The sequence below is a fragment of the Schistocerca americana genome, chromosome 2 (genome assembly GCF_021461395.2).
Source record: "Schistocerca americana isolate TAMUIC-IGC-003095 chromosome 2, iqSchAmer2.1, whole genome shotgun sequence".
NCBI lineage: Eukaryota > Metazoa > Arthropoda > Insecta > Orthoptera > Acrididae > Schistocerca > Schistocerca americana.
The window spans coordinates 579,697,529-579,723,016 of NC_060120.1; the positions used below are offsets into that span (position 1 = coordinate 579,697,529).

Below are 25,488 nucleotides of genomic sequence, written 5' to 3' on the forward strand. Positions count from 1 at the left end.
GGCAGCAGACGATCAAGTAGGTAAAAACACAAGGGCTAATAGAAATCCTTGGGTAACAGAAGAAATATTGAATTTAATTGATGAAAGGAGAAAATATAAAAATGCAGTAAATGAAGCAGGCAAAAAGGAATACAAACGTCTCAAAAATGAGATCGACAGGAAGTGCAAAATGGCTAAGCAGGGATGGCTAGAGGACAAATGTAAGGATCTAGAGGCTTATCTCACTAGGGGTAAGATAGATACTGCCTACAGGAAAATTAAAGAGACCTTTGGAGAGAAGAGAACCACTTGTATGAATATCAAGAGCTCAGATGGAAACCCAGTTCTAAGCAAAGAAGGGAAGGCAGAAAGGTGGAAGAAGTATTTAGAGGGTTTATACAAGGGCGATGTACTTGAGGACAATATTATGGAAATGGAAGAGGATGTAGATGAAAACGAAATGGGAGATAAGATACTGCGTGAAGAGTTTGACAGAGCATTGAAAGACCTGAGTCGAAACAAGGACCCGGGAGTAGACAACATTCCATTAGAACTACTGACATCCTTGGAGAGCCAGTCATGACAAATCTCTACCATCTGTTGAGCAAGATGTATAAGACAGGCGAAATACCCTCAGACTTCAAGAAGAATATAATAATTCCAACCCCAAAGAAAGCAGGTGTTGACAGATGTGAAAATTACCAAACAATCAGTTTAATAAGTCACAGCTGCAAATACTAACGCGAATTCTTTACAGACGAATGGAAAAACTGGTAGAAGCCGACCTCGGGGAAGATCAGTTTGGATACCGTAGAAATGTTGGAAGACGTGAGGCAATACTAACCTTACGACTTATCTTAGAAGAAAGATTAAGAAAAGGCAAACCTACGTTTCTAGCATTTGTAGACTTACAGAAAGCTTTTGACAATGTTAACTGGAATACTCTGTTTCAAATTCTGAAGGTGGCAGGGGTAAAATACAGGGAGCGAAACGTTATTTACAATTTGTACAGAAACCAGATGGCAGTTATAAGAGTCGAGGGGCATGAAAGGGAAGCAGTGGTTGGGAAGGGAGTGAGACAGGGTTGTAGCCTCTCCCCGATGTTATTCAATCTGTATATTGAGCAAGCTGTAAAGGAAACAAAAGAAAAATTCGGAGTAGGTATCAAAATTCATGGAGAAAAAATAAAAACTTTGAGGTTCGCCGATGACATTGTTATTCTGTCAGAGACAGTAAAGGACTTGGAAGAGCAGTTGAACGGAATGGACAGTGTCTTGAATGGAGGACATAAGATGAACATCAACAAAAGCAAAAAGAGGATAATGGAATATAGTCGAATTAAATCGGGTGATGCTGAGGGAATTAGATTAGGAAATGAGATACTTAAAGTAGTAAAGGAGTTTTGCTATTTGGGAAGTAAAATAACTGATGATGGTCGAAGTAGAGAGGATATAAAATGTAGACTGGCAATGGCAAGGAAAGCGTTTCTGAAGAAGAGAAATTTGTTAACATCGAGTATAGATTTAAGTGTCAGGAAGTCGTTTCTGAAAGTATTTGTATGGAGTGTAGCCATGTATGGAAGTGAAACATGGACGATAAATAGTTTGGACAAGAAGAGAATAGACGCTTTCGAAATGTGGTGCTACAGAAGAATGTTGAAGATTAGATGGGTAGATCACATAACTAATGAAGAGGTATTGAATAGAATTGAGGAGAAGAGGAGTTTGTGGCACAACTTGACAAAAAGAAGGGACCGGTTGGTAGGACATTTTTTGAGGCATCAAGGGATCACAAATTTAGCATTGGAGAGCAGCGTAGAGGGTAACAATCGTAAAGGGAGACCAAGAGATGGATACACTAAGCAGATTCAGAAGGATGTAAAATGGTTCAAATGGCTCTGAGCACTATGGGACTTAACATCTATGGTCATCAGTCCCCTAGAACTTAGAACTACTTAAACCTAACTAACCTAAGGACATCACACAACACCCAGTCATCACGAGGCGGAGAAAATCCCTGACCCCGCCGGGAATCGAACCCGGGCATGGGAAGCGAGAACGCTATCGCACGACCACGAGCTGCGGACAGGAAGGATGTAGGTTGCAGTAAGTACTGGGAGATGAAGAAGCTTGCACAGGATAGAGTAGCATGGAGAGCTGCATCAAACTAGTCTCAGGACTGAAGACCACAACAACAACAACATTCTTTCGACTTAAGTCGCATCGGGCACGTGTGGTATGCGTTGGGAGATCTACTACAGTACGTCTACATGCACCAACGGCCACCCAGCCGGTGTCAACCCCCTAAGAAGGAATGGAACTGCGTGCCACAAGAACTACATACCAATCTTTTGGGATGCATGGGAATTTCCGTTCCTGCTGATCTCGTACCATATTAAGAGCCACGTCCCGCCTCTTGTAATGTCCAGGAGAGCATCATAAATCACCGTGGCTTCAGTGTAATTTTTGAGCAAGAGCGTAGTTTTCGTTCGTTTCCTTCCATTCAGTTACCTTCTGTACTACATTATAGCAGTTCTTTCTATGTATGGTCCTAGTTTCATCGAGTGACACATAATGTGGAAGTTATTTTTGTCTTTGGTTCAAATGGCTCTGAGCACTATGGCACTTAACTGCTGAGGTCATCAGTCCCCTAGAACTTAGAACTACTTAACCTAGCTAACCTAAGGACATCACACACATCCATGCCCGGGGCAGGATTCGAACCTGCGACCGTAGTGGTCGCGTGGTTCAAAACTGCAGCGCCCAGAACCGCTCGGCCACTCCGGCCGGCATTTTTTTTTCTTTTAAGTTTTGCATACCAGGGTATTTTGTTGATTACCGCCTACATAGGTAAGAGTAATAACCGCAATACAGTAGAGAAACTGTTCGCCTCCTACGTGCTATTTGAGAATAGAGCAATAGAGTGTCTGAAACTGATTCGATGAACCCTCTACCAATTACTTTACTGCAGAGTAGTCAGATACAGGGTGAAAAGTATTTAAACCGACAAACTCTGGCAGGCTTTAGGGGACAGCAAAACAAATATTTTTCCCTAATGTCATTTTTTTCTATGAGGAGTATTTAAACCGGCAGAGGAAGATTTCTCTGGCGGCAAATTAATTAAATCAACAAACACTTTTCCATTTTTTATGACCAAGAGACAACACATTAACACAACCCAATTTCAATTACAGTAGATTTTAAAAAATGCCTCCACTGACATGTAAACAGAGGTTTCACCGTCGGATCACGTTCTGTCTGACACGGGCAAAAACCCCAGGAGTATCCTGAACTGTTCCTGCTGTTGCTACTATCACGGCAACCAGATCCTCTTCTGATGCAACAGCAGCTGCGTAAACAAGGTTGCGCATCTCTCACCACACAAAAAAGTCCAGAGGGGACATATCTGGGGATTGAGCAGGCCATGGTACTCCTGTACCACCTCTGCCAATCCACGTTTCTGGAAACCGTCGGTCAAGAAATCGACGCACACGACGACTGAAATGTGCCGGCGCCCCGTAATTTTGGAACCACATGCGTTGTCTTGTAGGGAGCGGGACGTCTTCCAGCAATTCTGGCAATGCTCTTGCAAGAAAATTGTAGTAGTGCCTGCCATGTAATGGCCTAGGTAGCAGATACGGCCCAATTAAACAGTCCCCAACAACACCGACCCGCACTTGATGAGCCCTGGTAACTGTGGCATGTGAGTTATCATCACTCCAAACATGCGAATTGTGCACGTTGAATACTCCATCAAGCCCGAACGTTGCTTCATCGGTAAACAACACAGAGGATGAAAATGTAGGATGCATTTCACACTGTTCCAGGTATCACTGCGAAAACTGTGCTCTGGGTGGATAATCAACTGGTTCTAGGTTGTGGACACGCTGTAAGTGAACTGGATGTAACAATTACTCTCGAAGGACTGCTCTTACATTCGTCTGACTCGTCCCCATGTTACGTGCAATGGCACGAGTGCTGATTGAAGGATCCCGCTCCACATACTGCAAGACAGCTTCCTCAAATTGCAACGTTCTTACCGTGCGACAGTGTCCCTGTCCAGATAATCTGCTAAATGACCTGGTCTCACGCAGACGTTGGTACACAACAGCGAAGGACGTATGATGCGGGATACGGCGATTAGGATATTGTTGATAAACCCGCTGACGGCGATTAGGATATTGTTGATAAACCCGCTGTGCAGCTCGTCCGTTGTGGTGCGCTACGTAGTACGCACCAAGCATGTCAGTGTACTCACTCCAGGTGTATCGCTCCATTAGTAAACAGAGACACTGCACTACTACACTGGTGGACAGCAGTTGCCTACAACAGAAGAGAGTAATACGCCCTCTAACAACTGAAGAGTGTAATACGGCCTCCATGGGTTTAAATAATCCCCATAGGAAAAAATGACATAGGGAAAAATACTTGTTTTGATGTCCCCTACAACCTTCCAGAGTCCGTCGGTTTAAATACATTTCACCCGTGTATATGTAAACGTAGATGTAACAGCGAAACCAAAAGAACATTAACTGATAGATTCAAAATTTAGAACTACACCAACTTTTTCTGCCTCATGCTACCCAAAAAACCGACGTACTAAATTTGTGATGGACCTCTTCGTCCACAACGGTGTCCTTGTAAACCGAACAGGGAAACTGTGTTCACTTGCAAAGACTATTTTGCGCAACTTGCTATTCACCACTTATTGCAGACACGTACCAGCTAGCCCGTCCTTACGTCAGACTGATGGTCCACTAATGGAGGCGGATCGATTACACGATTGTACAGTGATGCTAGGAGGCTGCCATCGTTAATAGGACTGTGCCGCCATCCCCCAAATACGGGTCTTGTGTATTACCGCTGCGTGATCTCCGTTCGCGGAACTGAGCAGTCGTGCAGTAGCAAAACATCGGAGGTGAGCCTTTCGCTGGGGCATAGTGCTTTGTTGCTGTATATAATAGGACCAAGCAGAAATAGAAGTCGTTGTGGAGAAAACGGTGCCGGCCGAAGTGTCCGTGCGGTTCTAGGCGCTGCAGTCTGGAACCGCGAGACCACTACGGTCGCAGGTTCGAATCCTGCTTTGGGCAAGGATTTGTGTGATGTTCTTAGGTTAGTTAGGTTTAACTAGTTCTAAGTTCTAGGGGACTAATGACCTCAGAAGTTGAGTCCCATAGTGCTCAGAGCCATTTGAACCATGTTTTGGAGAAAACGGTATATTTTTAGCGGATAAGAATTACATGTTTCATTATTACTGTCAGTCATGTTGTTCAGGGAGTAATTTGAAACCAACTCCTACCAAAACAGAATCGAATGTATAAACGTCGTCCCCCCTCGTTCGGTACACATAAACTTCTCAATTATTGTCCCATAATATTCCCGTTCCATACAAGTTTCCACCGGGACGAATTCCGTCTTATAACTGTCTGTTTATTTCTGAACATTAATTTCAATTGGACACAATAACCTTAACTGTTGTTCTATTGACATATCGTCATCTCACAAACATTTTCAGAGACGTTTAAATTCGCTGGTACTCTGACAGTTATACTTGTCAAGTACTATCACGCCGTCCGCGGCTCGTGGTCTTGCGGTAGCGTTCTCGCTTACTGCACACGGGGTCCCGTGTTCCATTCCCGGCGGGGTTAGGGAGATGAGTGGGTGTTTGTGTGTCTTTCATCATCATTTCATCCTCATTCACTCGCAAGTCACCGTAGTGGCGTTAAAAAACGTGTGGAGCGGCGGCCGAACCGCCCCGCGAGGTGTCTCCCGGCCACCAATACCATACGCTCCCTTTTTTTTTTTCTTTTTACTATTACGCCGTGATCGAATAATTTTCTTGGTCAACCTAACGTTTCGTCCCTATCTGCCTAGGACATCTGAGTGGTTATAGCTTCTACGAATATCCGATTCACACTCTGGCTAGCTACTGAGTCATAGAATCTACAGCCCCCTTGAGGATGTCTTCTGCATATGCGGCCGAAATATTGGGTTTCTGCAAGAAATTCATTCAACCACGGCGTAATGGCTCGGCATACTTTAGCAGTTGTGAAAATGTATATTGCACAAAGTTCCTGCAGGTAGCGCGTGCGAAGTGATCTCCGTTGCCAGGCACCAGTGAAGGTCAGGCGCCGTCTCCTCCTGCTGTTCAGCAACGAGAAGCCACATCGGCACGTGCTCCTTTGCGACACTTCTTTCCCATTGCGCAGATGGCTCACTTGTTGACATCAGTAACTTCTTGGTGATTATACCCTGTCCTGGCTAGTCACTCTCGCTGAGAAAAATCGACAGTAACTAATGTGTCGCAAGTTTGTGTCCCGTATTGTACGCTAGCTAAGATTTTAATCAGTACATACTTTGATTTAACGATGACTGGTGTTATCTTCTGGTGTGAGATACGCATAATGTGTTCTATATTACCGTTATACCATGGCGAAAAATCCTGCCGAGAGTCCGAAAAAATCCTGGTACTACGTAGGTAAGCAGGTCGAACACTTCTATCTAGTCACTCGTCGACCAGTCCGGTGTGGCAACAGCCCCACTCCAGACTGATATCGGAGGTACGAGCATACAGACAAGGTCCACAGACATATGAGTGGCTCGGATAATTGTTAAGTAACAGAACCCAATACATTGTCCTCGACGGCGATTGTTCATCAGAGCATCAGAGGCAAAGGTATTGCTAAGAGTGCCCCAGGGAAGTGTGATAGGATCGCTCTTGTTCTCTATATACATAAACTATGTGACGAACAGTGTGAGCAACAGTTTGAGTCTGTTTGTAGGTGATGGCGCTGTGTTCTACGGAAAGTTGTCGTCGTTAAGTGACTTGGACCGATCTGTCAGTTGGTGTGACGAAAGACTGCTTGCTCTAAATGTAGGAAAATGTCAGGTAATGCAGATGAGTTCGAAAATCAATCCTGTGTAGGACGAATAAGGCACTAGTACTAATGTTCTTGACACAGTCACGCCGATGAAATATTGTGGAGTAAGTTTGGATTCCGGAGAAATGTAGAATCACGAGGGGCAAAACTGACCATACGACTTCTCATAGAAGATAGGGTAAGGAAAGATAAACCTACGTTTATAGCATTTGTAGATTTAGAGAAAGCTTTTGACAATGCTGACTAGAATAATTCTAAAGGTGGCAGGGATAAAATAAAGGTAGCGGAAGACTATTTACGATTTGTATAGAAACCAGATGGCAGTTATAAGAGGCTGGGGGCACGAAAGGGAAGCGGTGCTTGAGAATGGAGTGAGACAGGATTGTAGCCTCTCCCCGATGTTATTCAATCTGTATATTGAGCAATCTGTAAAGGAAACAAAAGAAAATTTTAGAGTAGGAATTAAAGTGCAGGGAGAAGAAGTAAAATCTTTGAGGTTTGCCGATGACACTGTAATTCTGTCAGAGACAGCAAAGGACTTGGAAGAGGAGTGGAATGGAATGGACAGTGTTTTGAAAGAAGGATGTAAGATGAACATCAACAAATGCAAAACGAGGATAATGGAATGTAATTGAATTAAATCAGGTGATGCTGAGGGAATTAGATTAGTAAATCAGACACTTAAAGTAGCAGATGAGTTTTGTTATTTGGGGAGCAAAATAACTAATAATGGTTGAAGTAGAGAGAATATAAAATGTATACTGGCTACGGCAAGGAAAGCGTTTCTGAAGAAGAGAAATTTGTTAATATCGATTATAGATTGGAGTATCAGGAAATCATTTCTGAAAGTATTTGTATGGAGTGTAGCCATGTATGGAAGTGGAACATGGACGATAGACAGTTTAGACAAGAAGAGAATAGAAGACTTTGAAATGTGGTGCTACAGAAGAATGCTGAAGATTAGATGGGTAGATCACGTAACTAATGACGAGATACTGAATAGAACTGGGAAGAAGAGAAATTTGCGGCACAACCTGACTAGGAGAAGGGTTAAAAAAAATGTTCAAATGTGTGTGAAATATTATGTGACTCAACTGCTGAGGTCATCAGTCCCTAAGCTTACACACTACTTAACCTAAATTATCCTAAGGACAAACACACAGACCCATGCCCGAGGGAGGACTCTAACCTCCGCCGGGACCAGCCGCACAATCCACAACTGCAGCGAAGAAGGGTTCGGTTGCTAGAACACATTTTGAGGCATCGAGGGATCACCAATGTAAAAGTCGTTGAGGGAGACCAAGAGATGAATACACAAAGCAGATACAGAAGGATGTAGGTCGCAGTAGTTACTCGGAGATGAACAGGCTTGCACAAAATAGAGCTGCATGGAGAGCTGCATCAAACCAGTCTTTGGACTGAAGACCACAACAATAACAAGAAAAATAACGTTTCAAAGCGATACAAAATGGAAAGAGCACGCAACAGGAAAGGAAAGGTGGCTTTCGGTATGCAGATGTAACTATAGATGTAGATGCAGATGTAGACATAGACGTAGAGGTCCGCCTTTGTATTAGTGGCTGGTGTAATCTCAGTTATACCAATAAATACAACTGGCATTACAGTTTTCATCCATTAACGTAAAGTTCTTGGTACATAAGGCGCGAAAAACGAAAGTAAAAATTTAGTTTTTATAGGACCATTCTTACTGTTAATTATATTAAAAGACTGAACAGTTTGAACTCCATACAATGTCGTACCCTTCCTGTATTCGAAAAATCCTTACCAACAATTGGAAGTGTTCTCCAGTGACCAATCATAACACCGTCAACGTGAAGTTTGAACTTTGACCTGTCAGAGGTGATCGGCTACTGTTCCACAAATCGCAAGAGCAGTAGACACGTTCGCAAGCCGGGAACGGATCTCCGGTTGTGTCATGGAAGAGACATAAGTATTTTGCTTCTGAGAGGCATGCGGCAGGGCGAAAGCGGTGAGCAGCTATGCAGAGTGTAGCATGTATTAACGCTGCAATGAAACTGGCGGCAACCCCATTCACGCCCTGCCGCCATATCCGTTAATACTTCAACCACGTTGAGTTAAGTAAGATATTACTAACAACTACAAAACGCGAAGCAAATTAATATCACTACACTGCATACTCAGACATCTCATCTATGACAATCAACCAAATCTCTCGCTTACTATCCAGACTTTCCACATCTCACAAATCCTTAGAAACACTTTTCCCCTTCCCTCCTCAATTCACAATTTAGACTAAGCTGTTAATTTAGGGGGAATTTAACAGCTGCCCCCTCCCTCTCCCCAGTGTCTTCTCTTTGCCTATCAATTAAGACTGAACAGTTACTAGCGGAATTGTCTAGAACTCGGGAAACGGCACTGCTCTGTATCGTATTCCATTTACTATGCAACTACAGTATCTTATCTCTATTCCCAATCTTTTGATTACACCCATGATTCAATTGCATAAGCATGGTTCAAATGGCTCTGAGCACTATGGGAGTTAACATCGGGGGTCATCAGTCCCCTAGAACTTAGAACTACTTATACCTAACTAAGGACTCACCGAAGGACTCACACACATCCATGCCCGAGGCAGAATTCGAACCTGCGACCGTGGCAGTCGCGCGGTTCCGGACGGAAGCGCCTAGAGCCGCTCAGCCACCGTGGCCGGCGCATAAGCATGTATCGTACATAATGAACATAGATAAAATCTCCTATTCCCCTGTAGGTTTTTGAAGGCACATTTTCCAACCTCAAAGAGTACTGCAAAAGCATATATTTTTGCTGGGTCACTTTACGTAGCTATAACCGAGTTTGTCAACTTTAACTCTTCCGTCATTATGGAAAATCGCTCTTAATGCGTAACTGTAGCATAACTCTCTTCAACAGCAATATTACGAGAGCTATTCGGAAAGTAAGGTCCGATCGATCTCGAAAGGGATATCACAGTGAAAATCCTATGCATAGACGTGTTGGACAGTGTCTGTAGTATGCCTGTAGATCGCGTCACGTCCCACTTTTCAGTTATCAGAGCACAGTGACCGCGTAATGCCTAGAAAATAGTGTCTCTCGCTCATGTATGAGTGCCTCTTACGAAATTTCACCTGGTTTCATGCAGTCCACATAACGCAAATGTCATGAATTTCCTTCTTCATAACAATTCTCGGTCGCACACTGCAGGGGCAATGAGGAAGCTCCTACAGCGTTTCCGATGGGAAGCGTTTGATCACCCACCAAACAGCCAGGACATGGTTCCCTCTGATTTTCATCTCTGCTCACATGAACCGTTGGTTATGAAGACAACATTTTGACACAGACAAGAAGCTGCAAATCAGCGTAGCTAATTGATAGAAAGCACAGGCGGCTACTTTCAATGGCGAGGGTTTTGGATAGCTGGTAGAATGCTACGACGAATGTCTCAGGCCAAACAGCGACTATGTAGAGAAGCTGTAGCTAACTGTTTCAAATAAAACATTTTGACTGATCGGACCTTGCTTTCCGAATAACCCCCATATCAACACTACTAGCTTTTAGTTTTTCTTTATTCTTCGGGGCTATTGTCCGTCTTTTGTGTTTTTATATATATGTGAAATAAAATTCATTATTTTGGAATAACAAGCAGTTAAATAACAGCTGATATGATCTTTTTATAAATATGAATAACACTAAATGATAAAAAAAATAGAGATTTCATTCTGAATGAGGCTGATCCGTTCTCTTCAGTATGTTACAGTCAAGACGCGAGTCATCATGCAGTGGACAGAAAGCAGAAATGTTTTCAAATGTAGATTAAAGTAGTTTCTCCTTAAGGGCTCCTACTACACGATAGAGGAATTCTTGAATAGAAAAAATCATGTTTATAGAAAAAATATATAAGCGGTTAGCATGTAGAAAGTTCTATGTCACAACGTTTATCGTGATTATCATCTATGGAACAAGTTACTATCTAACCTAATTAACGCCAGACGCGACATACCCACCTATAACAGTACCGCTTGCAAATCCGGATACTAAAATTGACTTCTACTCTCGAGAGAGAGTCATAAGACACTCTTTAGCTCGGGACAGGAACTTCTATCGACTTTAAAAGAAAAATTATTGGAGCACACCTGAGATCATCTGTGTATCCATCACGATAGTTAAAGTTTTAGAGGAAAAAATGCAATTTACCTATTAAAAGTTGAATTCCTTGGGAATTACGACTGAAGCATACACCCTCTGTTACTTTAGGTGGCTTCATACCACCCAGTATTGATGGTCCAAACGGAGCTGTGCAGTGTGCCACGTACTACGGAAATGTTGCAGCACCAATTATACAACTTGTTGAAGGGACACTTGCTAGTTACGGATATTCTTGCTGTATGAAACAGATTTCCCGTTTCTTTGAAAGAAAAGCATTTCATTTCTATACAAAACTGTGACAGTCTCACCTTGGTATGTTACCCACATAACTTAGGGGGATCTAACTAACAAGACGAGAAATACTATTGTCTGTCATTTACGGAGTGTCACACATGATTCTTCTTATTGTGTGAGGAAAACCTTAGTGTTAACATTAATTTATCCGTTGTTCTAGCTGCAGTTTTTTGTATTTTCTTGCACATTACCTTTTAGCAGTAAATATTTACAGTCAGCTGTTAAGCTTTCTGTTCAGCACTACGCAAATTGTTCTGCATTACGTAGCATGTTTTGTCCAACTGTTGAAGAATGTGTAAAAAGAAACAGCAACTACAGCAGTATTATGTAATTTTTAGGCTTGTGAGTCTTTCAACCACTGTCTTCTCTAAGAAGTATAACAAATATAATAAAGTTTAGAAAGAAAATAAAATATTAAAATGTACATGTTAGTAGAGACAATTTGCATTTTCATTCAATCCGTGTTAGTTACAACTTTCGCTTCTCGGAAATCATTACTACGCACTGACAACTCGGCAGACCTCTACGGTGATTTAATCGCCACTACTCATAGTTCCCTCCAGAATGTATCGGAGGTCACCTAGGCAACGAAACACGAAGAGATGAAAATCCACATCCATGGTTCGCCGCAGAACACGGACACGTGGTGATTATCGTCTGCTAGTCTTAGGCAAGGTGCACAACATACCGACAGTTGCATGAACAGAGAATAGACAGAAATAGACCGGCAAAAAGATACCGCACTAGAGTCTTTATTTCAGCTTACTAGAATCAAAACAATTTGCGCAATGGAACAGTTATGTCGCAAACTGCGATTTCGAAAGCTTTCATTACCGTCACATTTTACGGTTGCGGAGCAGTCCCTGAGTCCCTGGACGCCGCTGCTGAGTGGCTGTTTGCCCCCAGCACGTGCCGCCTCCTGAGACCGCAGGACGGCCTCGTCTGGGCGCACAGCCGCCGCCCAAGCCCTGCACACCTCGGAAATTGTGTGGCTGTCCGTATGTCGAGAGATGTAAAGCGGCAGCTGATAGGCTGATTATAGGCACTGGTCTGGAGCAACACGCTAACCCCTCGCTTCTCTGCTGTTCGGTCAACTGTTATACTCTAGTGAGTGCAGCAACGAAGCTTGCTGATATTTGAAATGATCCTTCTTGTCTGTCGTCTCGGAGCTTCCCTAACGTCTGGCAAACACCCACTCCAGAATTCACACACTCTCAAGCCGTCGGCACACGAGAAGAGCTGTCTCTGCGGGTAGACCAGGGCAGGATTATTTGTATACACTAAAGTTTCTTCTCTTTTAAAATGTTCCTTAGAGAGTCTGTTTTTAGGATTCATTCATATAAAGTGTGCTTCAAATGTTAAAATATACTGAATAGCCAAAGAAACTGGTACGCCTGCCGCAACATGTCGTAGCATAGACTCGATTAATGTCTGAAGTAGTGCTGGAGGGAACTGACATCATGAATCCTGCAGGGCTATCCGTAAGAGTACGAGGGGGTGGACATTTCTTCTGAACAGCACGTTGCAAGGCATCCCAGACATGCTCAATAATGTTCATGTCTGGGGAGTTTGGTGGCCAGCGGAAGTGTTTAAACTCAGAAGAGTGTAAGTAGGCTGTTTATGTTTTCTCTATGTAAGTAGGCTGTTTATGTTTTCTTATTGGCAATGTTACGTAGCGCTCAATATGAAAATCACTGGCTGTGCTGTGTGCAGTCTGTGGCTGCTTTGCATTGTTGTAATACTCGCCATTGTAGTGTTAGGCAGCTGGCTGTGAACAGCGCGTAGCGTTGCGCAGTTGGAGGTGAGCCGCCAGCAGTGGTGGATGTGGAGAGAGAGATGGCGGAGTTTTGAAATTTGTCATGAACTGCTATATTTATATATGATGATATCAAGGTAAATACATTGTTTGTTCTCTATTAATATCTTTCATTTTGCTAACTATCCCTGTCAGTAGTTAGTGCCTTCAGTAGTTTGAATCTTTTATTTAGCTGGCAGTAGTGGCGCATGCTGTATTGCAGTAGCTTGAGCAGCGAAGATTTTTGTGAGGTAAGTGATTTGTGAAAGGTATAGTTTAATGTTAGTCAGGGCCATTCTTTTGTAGGGAATTTTGAAAGTCAGATTGCGTTGCGCTAACAAAATATTGTGTGTCAGGTTAAGCACAGTCCTGTATAATTGTTCAAAGGGGACGTTTCAAGAGTGTTCCTGGAGCCACTCTGTAGCAACTCTGGACGTGTGAGGCGTCGCATTGTCCTGCTGAAATTAAAGGATGCAAGCGATCAATCAGGATGCTTACGTACGTGTCACGTGTCAGAGTCGTATCTAGACGAATCGGGGGTCCCATATCACTCGAAATGCACACACCCCACTCCATTACAGAGCCTCCACCTGCTGACATGCCGGATTCATGAGGTTGCCTCCACACCCGTGTACATCCATCCGCTTCATACAATTTGAAAAGATACTCGTCCGACCAAGCAACATGTTTCCAGTCATCAACAGTCAAATGTCAGTGGGCCCAGACGAGGCGTAAAGCTTTGTGTCGTGCAGATATCAATAGTACACGAGTGGGCCTTCGTCTCCGAAAGCCTGTATCGATGACGTTTCGCTGAATGATTCACACGCTGACACTTTTCTGAAATAGGCCACTCATAAAGTCTTCTGGATTGCATGTTTGGTTTACTCATACACCCAGACAGATGAAAATGTTTTGTAGTGATCTTACAAGCCGTGGTAACCCATTCTTCTTCGCTGTACATTTCCACTTGCCCTAAATGTGTTCACTCATGAAACAGTTGACTGCCGGCCAGGAGCACGACATCAGGTGGGAATACTGAAGTGTACATGAAATACTTGACGTACAATGACAGCCGACCGGAGATCCCTACACAACAAACGTGCGATTTTTCTTCAGCCAATGTATTTTTGCTACTGAGGCAGATAGGAAATAGATTTCTCGACCTACCTCTTCAAATGAGACCATTAACATAAAACATCAGCTTATGACGTAAAAAACTACTTACTGTCGCTGTACTCTCTTCATGATGCCCCATTCAAATCAGCATGTTTCATTGCCGCCCCAGTATTCGTGAGGAAATTGGGTCATCGATAAAGAAATGAATGTCATCACTATCAAATAAATTGTTATCATTCACTTATTTCTTTCTTACACAAAACTGTTTCCTTCCCCCTTCTTGATGACAGTAGTATTTAGTAAACTAAGACAGTGAAGAAAAATAAAGCATACATATTATTTCAGCTGTCTTAAGGGGGTTATGCGATAATGCAGACTGCATCTATATGTACACATCCATGGTGTATCATAGTTAGTCGCAAAAACGCATACAGTTGAAAGCACACGATACTAGAAGCGAAAACGTCTCAGTAAACACAGGCCCGCAAACAAATCGCCTGCGACGTAATTGCTACTTTGTATTTACTACTGACTTTATTCTGTGTAAAGAAGGTAACAATACTGTACAGTAATAAGAAACGTTATTAGAGTTACTTTGGCAGAAATGGAAGTGTTTTGAATGAACATGACAACAGTTACAAGACTGTATTCGTAGTTAAAGGTGGTTTTCAAAGTGTCATCCTCGCACCCTGTTGCAAGCCTGTGTCTGTCGCCATAATGAGTTTCGAATACTTTCAAAATCACTTGGACCATTTCGAAATTCTTGACTAGCATTGACAAGTCTCTACTCCATTTCTTCAACCGTGTTAACAGGAGTGGCATACTATACATCTTTAAGGTGGCCCCAAACTCAGTAATCCATGGGTCTTAAGTCATGTTATCTTGGAGCTCACTGTAAATGTCCTCCTCGCCCAATCCATCTTTGTCGATACTGGTGCATTAGACGTCGTCTCACCATAGCAGCAAAATGTTCCGGAATTCTGTCATGCACGTACCACATCCTCTGCTGTTGCGGCAACGGAGTACCCTCAAGCAAGCCTGCAAGATGATGCCGTAGAAACCGAAGGTAATTCCGTCCATTGAGTTTGTTTGGTAACACTGATGGCCCAATGAGACGATTTACCTACAACCACACATTCAATGAAAAACATCGCTGATGTGGAGACTCACGCACAGCATCAGGGTTGGAACCTAAATGATTCCAAAAGTGAGAATTGTGATAATTAAACACATCATCACGAGTGAACCCTACTTCATTTGTAAATAAAATGTTATTGTCAAACGTAGGGTTGCTAACAGCTTGTTATAGCATCCAGTGGCAGAGCTTTAGTATAGGACCAGAGTATGTCTCACTAAGATACTGACCGCATTGGACGTGGTACGGGTACATTGCACTGCGACGTATTATTCTCCAAACACTACTCATTCCAGAAATTTATGTCGTAAGTCTCCTTGCCGAGATTCCTGCAGAACGTTTCGGCTGTTTCCAGCATTACATCTTCAAGCACTGGTGTAATTTCTGCAGGGTTACACGCTCTCGCGGCATGTGCAAAGCCCCCACTTCCTCGGTGACGTTGGTGTACCCTTGAAACGTTCGACTTTCGGGGTGTCTTCGGGCAGTGAATACTCCTTGGTACAAGCGTGCAATTTCCCGTGCATTGTCGCTAGCCCTAACATACATGATATGCATATCCACATACTTCTCATAACTATAATGTTCCATGTTAGCACCAACATTCGTACAACACACCTGACGCTCCGTAAACAACTGACATGAGTGGTACTAAAGCCTAGTTTACACGACGACATTGGGTTGCGCCACCCGTTGCGTGGAATGAGTTGCACGCATATGGTTTCATATTTGACTGTAGACACGGCGAAACCAGTATACATTTCAGTTTCGTCGTTTTGTGGGATCCTGAGTCGTGTCTGAAATGGAAGTTTTGGCAGCTGCATGTCACACGAGTTGTGATGGAGTTAAAGCTTTTTGCATGGGATCGCTGCATAAGAAAAAAAATAAGAAACTTGTCTGTTGCTCAGCATCCTTGCTGAAGTAATTTATAATGGAAGACCCAAGAAGTCATTTTAATTATCTTAGAATGTCACCAGAACTGTTCACGTTTCTTCTAAAAAGAGTTCGTTATGCAATAAGGAATAAAGATACTGTAATGCATAAAGCACTGTCGCTAGAACTCAAATTACATATCACATTGCGTGCATTATAATCGAGAACACTCGGCATGCTATATGATGCGGTTTTAATTGGTGATGACGCATTTTCATTAACACCAATAATTATTAACATTAATAGCAGTAATTATTCGAAGCAGGCTGCATTAAGAAGGGAATGGTTTGCAAACTACTCTCTTGAAGATAGATCTGTACAGTGGCAATATTTCAAAATTCAAACATATGTGAATGGGGAGCACTGCTACGACGTTTTAAATAGGTGAATATTGAATAAAGTATGCAGCTTCTTGATTTGTGAAGCCTTCCCTCCTGTTAACAAAATTCCTTAATAAAATGTCGGCCAACTCTAACTATGGGATTTTAGTCTTGTAGACGAGAGCATTTTCGAAGCTAGAATTACATTTGCGTGTATTTTTCTTCATTCAGTTGCATATGTGCTCCTAATAAATTTTGCCCTGCAGCTCAGACAGTGTCAAACTATCTGTGTTCTGATCGCATGTGAAGATCTCAGAAGCAGCTATATATTGCTTATTTTTGTAATCAGCATCACTGAAATACCACAAACACCTATGCAAAGCATAGATATTCTAAAAGCAGGCAATTATTCTCCGTTCCTCACTGCATATTTCAGTTTGTTTACACTCTACGAACACACACTACCTCAAAACTCATGCAGCTACTGTCGCCAAAGTTGGAACACGCCGCAAGTGTTTAGTTTCACCGGCGAGTTGCGCAAACGCGAGGTGCTCAAGCGCATTGGCCGGTAGCGCAGTTGCCTGCAAACTAGTGTCGTCGTGTAAACTAGGCTTAAGACTGTGTACTGTAATGTCGTTCCCATTCTGTTTACAACGCCACGTAAATGTAAAAAAAAGGTCACTCCATGGACCGGCATACGGAATCACGTTAGCAGTGGCTGATAACGACGAAGTCGCAATTATCGTGCAAACATTTCATTTCCACATCTACGTTTACTGAGACTTTTTTGCTTGTAGTATCGTGTACTTTCAACTGTATTGGCCTACGCCATTAATTATAATAGACCCTGTACACACCGCACGCCACTGAATAGTACATGGTGGGGATGACGTCCTACTAATATTAGAGATTTTGTACCCTATTCCATTCGCGTATTGATCGAAGGAAAATGGACTGTACACTATCTGATAAAAAGTGTACAGGCACCCACAAGTAATGCGTATTTGACAACTACAAATCACGAAAGGCGGAGCCGCCAATATGAAAGCCGGCGGAACGTATTGTGTTGTTAGTAGCGACGCAGTAGCAGCAGATTGTATCGGTCAGGAGAGGTCAGTGACTTTGAAAGTGGACTAGTCCTGGGTGTCACGTGAACAACAAATCCATTAATACATTTCAGTCCTTCTAAAGACACCCATAGTGATGTGATTGTGAATTGAAAATGCAAAGGAACAACAGCTAAACCATGACCAGGTAGAACTCGTGTAATGGCGGACTGGAACCATTGACCGCTGTGCATGGTGGATGTAAAAAATTGTATGACTTCGGCGGATAGGAATAACTCGTGAATTCTAAACTGCTAGCAGCAGTCTGTCTAGCACAATGACTGTGCGTAGGGAATTAAAAATAATGGCGTACAATGGTCGAGCACCTCCTCATAAGCCACAATTTAGCGTAGCCAGTGCTAAGTGACGCTTGACGTGATGTAAGACAGTACGCCACTGCACGATGGATGAATGAAAATGAGCGATTTGGAGTGATCAGTCACTCCGTAGCCTGTGGCAGTCCGATGGAAGGGTTATGCTGGAGCCAAGGTAGCCCCTGAGGGCCGGCAACCCATATTACACCACACAGGACAGGATTGTCTATGTCCAAGGCTTAAAAAAGCACCATGGTAAACACCGACTATTTACATACGAGGGCTGTCCAGAAAGTAAGTTACGATTGATCGCGAAATGAAAATCACAGTGAAAATCAGAAATGTTTCATTTGTAACAGTTAGCTACACCTTTCAGCTACTTCTCTATGTAGTCGCCGTTCTGACTCAGACATTCGTCGTAGCGTTGTACGAACTTTCCAATACCCTCATCATAGAAGGCAGCCGCCAGTGTTTTCCGCCAATTCTCTACGCTGGGCTAAAGCTCGTTCTCTGCGCCAAAATGTTGTCTTCATAGCCAGCGGTTCGTTTGAGCAGAGATGAAACTCAGTGGGAGACAATTACGGGCTGTATTGTGGATAACCAAACATTTCCAATTGAAACGATGCAGGATCATCTTCATTGCCCCTGCAGAATGAGGCTGAGAATTGTCTTGAAGAAGAAACCGCACGACAGTTATGTAATGCTGGTTGCATAGCTTCAGGGGAAAATTCTCACTAGGCCCTCGTACTTGGTGGGAGACACTATTTTCTATAACATCTTTACGCGCTCACTAAGAACTCAGGAATGAAAAGAGCAACTTAATTCTACCTAGAGTCATACTAGAGACATTGCCCAACACATCTTTGCAAAGCTTTATCGGATTTTCATAGTCGTTTCCATTTCGCGACCGATCGTAACTTACTTTCTGGACAGCCCTCGTCCAAGATAATGGAAACAGACATTCCAATCACTACTTCCTGCAAGGGTAGCTCGAGCCACGGCCTGCAGGAAGTATCACTATGCCGAAACCCGATTGGCAGGAGACAGCTATTTAAGGGCTAGAACCAGCCCCGAAGTTCAGTTCACTCTGGATGCCGACCTCGTGGACTTCGACAGCTGATGATTATGTCTTCATTTCTGAATTGGACTTTTACTAGTGTGTGTGTGTGTGTGTGTGTGTGTGTGTGTGTGTGTGTGCGTGTGTGTGTGTGTGTTACCACGAACCTTTGTGGAAAATTAGGAGTGAACTTTTGTTTGTCTCAGTTAGGAGACTTTTACTGGCATCGTTATTGTTATCCTTCTTTTGTTGTTCAGTCATCTACCTTGTATACGTACATAAATAAAAGTTGTGTTTGTGAAAAATTGCGAATTTTCAATCTCAACAGACATCATGTGTAGTTGTAAAATTACGGTATGGGAGTGTTTTTCGTGGACAGAAAATTGGAAATTTGTGGTAAGGTCTTATGGGACCAAACTGCTGATGTCATCGGTCCCTAAGCTTACGCAGTACTTAATCTAACTTAAACTAACTTACGCTAAGGACTTTGGAACCGCGCGACCGCTACAGTCGCTGGTTCGAATCCTGCCTCGGGCGTGGATGTGTGTGATGTCCTTAGGTTAGTTAGGTTTAAGTAGTTCTAAGTTCTAGGGGACTGATGACCTCAGATGTTAAGTCTCATAGTGCACAGAGCCATTTGAACCATTTTTACACTAAGGACAACACACACACACCCTCGAACCTCCGAGGGCCGACGAAGGGGGGGGGGGGGGGGGGGGCGGGGCATCGTGAACGGAGTGTGATTCTGTATTGCTCTTAAGCAACCGGTAAAGACGGAAGAATATGAACGTACTTACGGTATTGTGAACTGCGTACAGTGCCGAAACAGTTCTGAGACGATTACTGTTTGTATCAGCAGGACAATGCACCCTGTCGTGAAGCAGCATCTGTGATGCACTAGCTTGTGGACAAATGGAATGGCCTGCCCAGAGTCTAGATCTGAATCCAGTGGAGCACCTTCGAGATGAGTTGGAACGTCGAATTTGCTCCAGACCTCATCGTCCAGCATCACTAACTTCTCTTGTTTCGGCTCTTGAGGAAGAATAGGCTGTCCGTCCTCAACAGACATTCAGACACCCCGCGAAAGTATCTCCAAAGGAGTTCAAGCTATCATAAAGTGAAGGGAGGACACACTCCGTATGAGTGTCCGTAAATTAGTGTCCGTATACTTCTGATGAGGTAGTGTATAAGCCACAGTATGCACCCTCCCCTCGTATTCTTATGGTCGCTAAGCAAGATATATTATGGAAATATCTGAAAGGTTGAACAGCCTTCCTCGAATAGAGCTTTTCCAAATGTACCCAACAGATTTTCTCGAGAACTTCGTCGCCGTTCTTTCAAAGATTTCCTTTATATTCTCTGGAAATCTTTGTTAACTTTTCTGCGGTGTTACCCGAACTCTTAAAATATTAATGGGAGCGCCACATTCGATTAGCGTTTGTTGTCATGCCTACTACATAAGGCCTTCAAACGCTGGCCACTAAAATAAGTCAGGTCATAACTCCATTATTTTGAAGATAACTGTACCAAACTTTACAATAACATATCAAAAAGAAAGAAGAACCATTTCTCTCTCTTATATTACGTTCATTTGCATAGAGAACACAGTGCAGGATTTCTTACTTCACCAAATAAACATGACAAAAAAGGCTATTCATTTGATAATTTCCTACATCGTACGAGACGTATTCCGGTACGGTATTAAACTTCTTAAAATTTTTTTGCAATTACCGTTTCAGCAGAAAATATATGTCGATGTGTGCACGTAAGCACTTAGCTGTGTTTCATTACAGAACAGCTGTTCAAAGAACCGTCCACTCATCCCGGAAACGCAGTGGAAACTACGACAATGCTAACTCTTGGTCGGCGACTTTTTTGCAGCCACGTGGCTGGCGGAAAAGATTTCGGTAATTCATGCGACTGGCCTTGTCTGTAAATTGAGCGGACCAATCGTGAACGGAAGCCTTGAAGTAGGCAACTCGTCTGTCAACAACCTTGCGTGACCAGCTTGCAGTGGGTAATGTTTTGTATCCTGTAAGCCAGTGCTATGCCTGGGACACTGATGTCACATACAACTCAATTGTTAGGCGATCTTTATCTAGTTTGCTTTCTGTATTCGATTGTGATCATCAGGCAAACTAGATGAAAAAACATTTACACATACATAGATGAAGCTGCGGTTATCTGTTTCTCAACAACATTCATGCGTATCCATGGTATTTGACTGTATAACTTAGAATATTTTGTTAGAAGAAAAGAGATTTCATGGAATTAATGGTATAGCTAACAATTCAGTAACACTACGTAATTCCTTTTTTTCTAACAGGGGAAACAGACTTCCAAACAGTTCAATATTAGATTCACAGTTGCTTCTCATTCTTATAACGGCCCTTCGTTTAATACATACCATGGAGTACTTTTCACAGACGATACAATTATTACAATCAATTCAAATAGGTGTGTAGTGTGCAGCTAAAGAGGAAATTGTAGTCCATGTGCTTGAAAGAAGTATTGACTGATTTTCCGAAAATTCTCTCTCTCTCTCTCTCTCTCTCTCTCTCTCTCTCTCTCTCGCTCTTGCTCTCTCTTCCTCTCTTCTTCCCACTGTCTACATAATTCCCTATTTTTTTGAAGTATCACATTCAATACTGCACATCAAAGGGTACAGTCCCAATCACAAAATTATAAGCAGTGCATGACAAATAGTTAGGAAGCAAAAGAGGATATAAAAAATTGTTTCACATACTGTTGAGAATTTCAGTTCAAGAATAAATTCCTTTTAGTGTTTCCTGAACAGCAGCCTATCCCCCTTTTGCACTTATTGTCACTGCAAGCCTTGAAGGGAAACGCAAATCTGTACATTAACATATTTTGTTTACTTCTGTTCGACAACGTCACGTAAATATATATTTTCCGCGCAACTCATGTTACCAAAGATTCTTTCTAATGGAAAAGTGTACGATGACAATAATATGTGGTGTTCACCTATGATCACTTTGTAGACAACAGTTTAAACAGTAGGGTATTTCGACTGAAGAATCACAGTATATGTTTTCTCTTATTAACATTTCTTGTAAATAATGAATTAGAAAATGGAATGCCTAATGACACCCATAATCACAGCTAGCAGAAAAATGGCCTTCCTTAAAACAGACTTTTCATGGGAAAGTGGAGAATAATATTGATATCAAAATCACTGGTCCTGTACTCAATGACGATAAATGCCTGATAGACAGCAATGCTGAATTTGTAAGCAAGCTTCAACAAACAAAAGGTTCTTCTGCGCAACTCGTTCTGTAGCTTATTTACTGCACAAGTTTCACGAATTAACTTCTGTTATTAAAATAAAACTTATTTTCTCTTAAGGTGTAAACGCTCAGCATGCATTAATATTTAAATGCGTATTAAGTTAACCTACTGTAAAGAGACGTCTTTCGAATCATTACGATATGTCGTGCAGGCGACTTACGGAACACGTAAGCAACTAATTCCACACGACGTTTTTTGGAAAGACATTTAAGAAATACCGCTTCGCTGCGCTGGCAGTGGCGCTCGACGAAAACATAGGGAGGTACAAATTCTAATGGCAAAAAGAAATTAATACAGAAATTTCGCAAATAAGGAGGGGGCAGGAAGAGGTGGTACTGTGCTGTCCTTAATAACAGTGACTTTAAAAATCATCGCTTCGCAAGAGATCCTGTAAGACATCTCTACCACCACATCGCCTCTGTCTAGAGGCAACACATGGAAATTCTCCTGGGTTCCACTCATTCGAAGATCTGAGTAGCTCATGTAGTACAATATAACATGGTTGTACTAACTCTCGTGAGTTGTAACAAATAACAGCAACAGCCCAACTGTAAAACGGTATAAAATGTGGATAGTAAATTTACGCAGAAAAAGACGTCGGTACAGTCATTGTACAACTGCGACTTCCCGAAGAGAGGGAAAGTTTGTTCACACCACGATCACTTGACACTACGATGTCTTATACTTTTTTCGTAAGTGGTCCTCTTTTTTTGTTTCTGGTGAATTATGGCATAGTAATTTGTATCATAAACCTACCCAATATAACCTGTAGTTTCCTCCAGATTGTAACAGTTACAGATTTAAGTTGTTATTTGATACTAGAAAGCAATGCACGATCAGCCGCAGTTTATATCCAGAGGGCTGGTTACTGTAGTATTATACAAAATAAACGAACAGTCAGTTTTTGCGTGGGTATCTTTATTTTTTAACATCGCAGTTGACTTATTAAGCTATTTATAAATTGTCTGCGTTTGAAAAGCAAATATGCTATATATGAGACTAAGGCACCAATGATAGAATCCGTGATACTTTTATTTTAGTACAAGCCATACTAAACCGTTGCATTTCCCGCATTTATTTCTGTGAAAGGTTAGGCATAAATAAAGCGCTGAAATAAATGTGTAACACCACGTAACAATGGTAGCTGGACCTGTACCTTCCAGTAGACGGTAACGCCCAAACTATTTGACCATAAACTACGCAAATCCCTTGAAGATAAGCTACTGACACACTAAGCAGAACTGCTGCAGGCTAATATCAAAAATTAGGAAAACACTTTCTCAAAAGATTGTTCAAAATATTTACCACTTATGGATTAACACACCGTCGAAGTGTATAGGTGTGAAGGATGTATTACTTGGCCCCAGGAATGAAAGGATAATGTTCGAAAGCAATACGTGTATTGACGTCAAAGGTTTAAACTGCTTTCTGTCTGTGATCTATCATTTCTCTCTGTGAAAATGTTTCTCTATTGTACGATGGTCGAAGTTTAAAACTTAATATGACTTCCACGTCGTTGAATTCTTTACGTAATTAATATGTTACCGTCTATATTACCAACATACTCTTCCATTTCAAATAAACTGAGATGGAAAATATTTTATGCAGTACAGTCTGTCAGGTCGTTTCAACACACTTAAACAAGTAAACATAATTTTAGTGCGGGCGTCAAAAGTTTAGCTTTTAACATCTCCACAGTATGTCTTTGAGTGACGTAAGACACGCACCCTGCAAAAGAAACATTGTTGCTTTTCGAAAACAATAACAAATATGTCGTTAGCGGATTTCACCCCTTTCCTGTAATTTCCAAACAGTTGCCTGTAACAAAATATTAATCTACACTGGCTATGGTCTTCAGTAAAGCCTCTGACACCACAGGATTCGGCGTTGTCCACGGAATTCATTCTGTTTATTTGATTTCCCATTCCAGACTACCGTTTGATAACTGAATATATTCGTAGTACGGCATTTAAATTTACTGTGTTCTTTATTGCTAGTAACGCAGAATTTCAACTGCATGGCATTTTGGATGGAACTGTTTTTCGTAAAAATGTGAAAGTACGTTTTAAAAAGCATGGCTACTGCTTTTCATTCGTTTGTTCCTTAACTATTCATTTTTACGGATGTTTGTATGACGTAATGAGTAAACTCTCCGGTAATTTACACCGTAAATGACTATGATCTGCATGTGCAGTGTGGTCTTTGAGTTTTTTGGATGGTTATGGAAATGAAAGAAAAGAAGATGACGAAACCATGTGCCAACACAAAGTGTACTCGTTTCGAAGATAACCGAGGGCATAGCTGAAAAACACCTCCGTGCGACGGATGGATCACCAGCAACAGAGAGAGGTATGGAATTCAAATAGGTGACCAGGGACTTTATGTTACCACTTCTGTTCCCCTTAACGACTGAATTCTGGCAACGATAATTTCATCCACTGTCAGGATAAGAACACCGTTGAACTAACCCGTGTTAACGCTTTCACTTACGATGGTGCGCCACGTCCTTTAAACTTGCTGGAAACAGCACTCTTTTCGGATGATTCTTACGTCACCGTCAATTTTTTTAGTCCTGTCGTTCTCAGCAGTATATTATATTACGGTATGTTGGTAATTATTACTTTGGGATTGTCAAATCACAACTGAATAAAACAATTTTTATGCCATACGCGTTTCACATCATTCTTTGCAAAGCATCTTCAGTGGCAGATGTCGTAGATATTGATCTGCATGTTGTGCTTTGGTTCCTTTGTTACAGCTGTTCTTCTTCTGATAACCGCTATTTGAAATTTCGTTTTCACATTTCACAACTCTGGGAATTGAAGGAAGGTTCTGATGTTATGTTCTGGAAAAAATAACGTCAAGACGTATGTTCAGTTAAGATCGTTGCGACGTGAGAAAACGAAATTTTAAATGACAGCTATCAGGAGAAGAACATCTGCAACAAAGGAACTAGAATACAACGTGCAGATCAACATCACAAAATCTGCCATTTCAGATGCCTCGCAGAAAATAAAAACAAAAAGCACATCCCACAAAACCTGTGTTTTATTCAGTTTTGACTAGACATTCCGAAAGTAATATTTATCAACATACTGCAATTCTAACTT

General features: G+C 42.1%; 1 protein-coding gene across 1 annotated transcript in view; it reads left to right on the forward strand.

Moving 5' to 3' along the window:
- Window positions 1–25,488, forward strand: part of LOC124595839 (protein takeout-like) — a 140,670-nt gene that overhangs the window by 46,115 nt on the left and 69,067 nt on the right. The window lies entirely within an intron of this gene.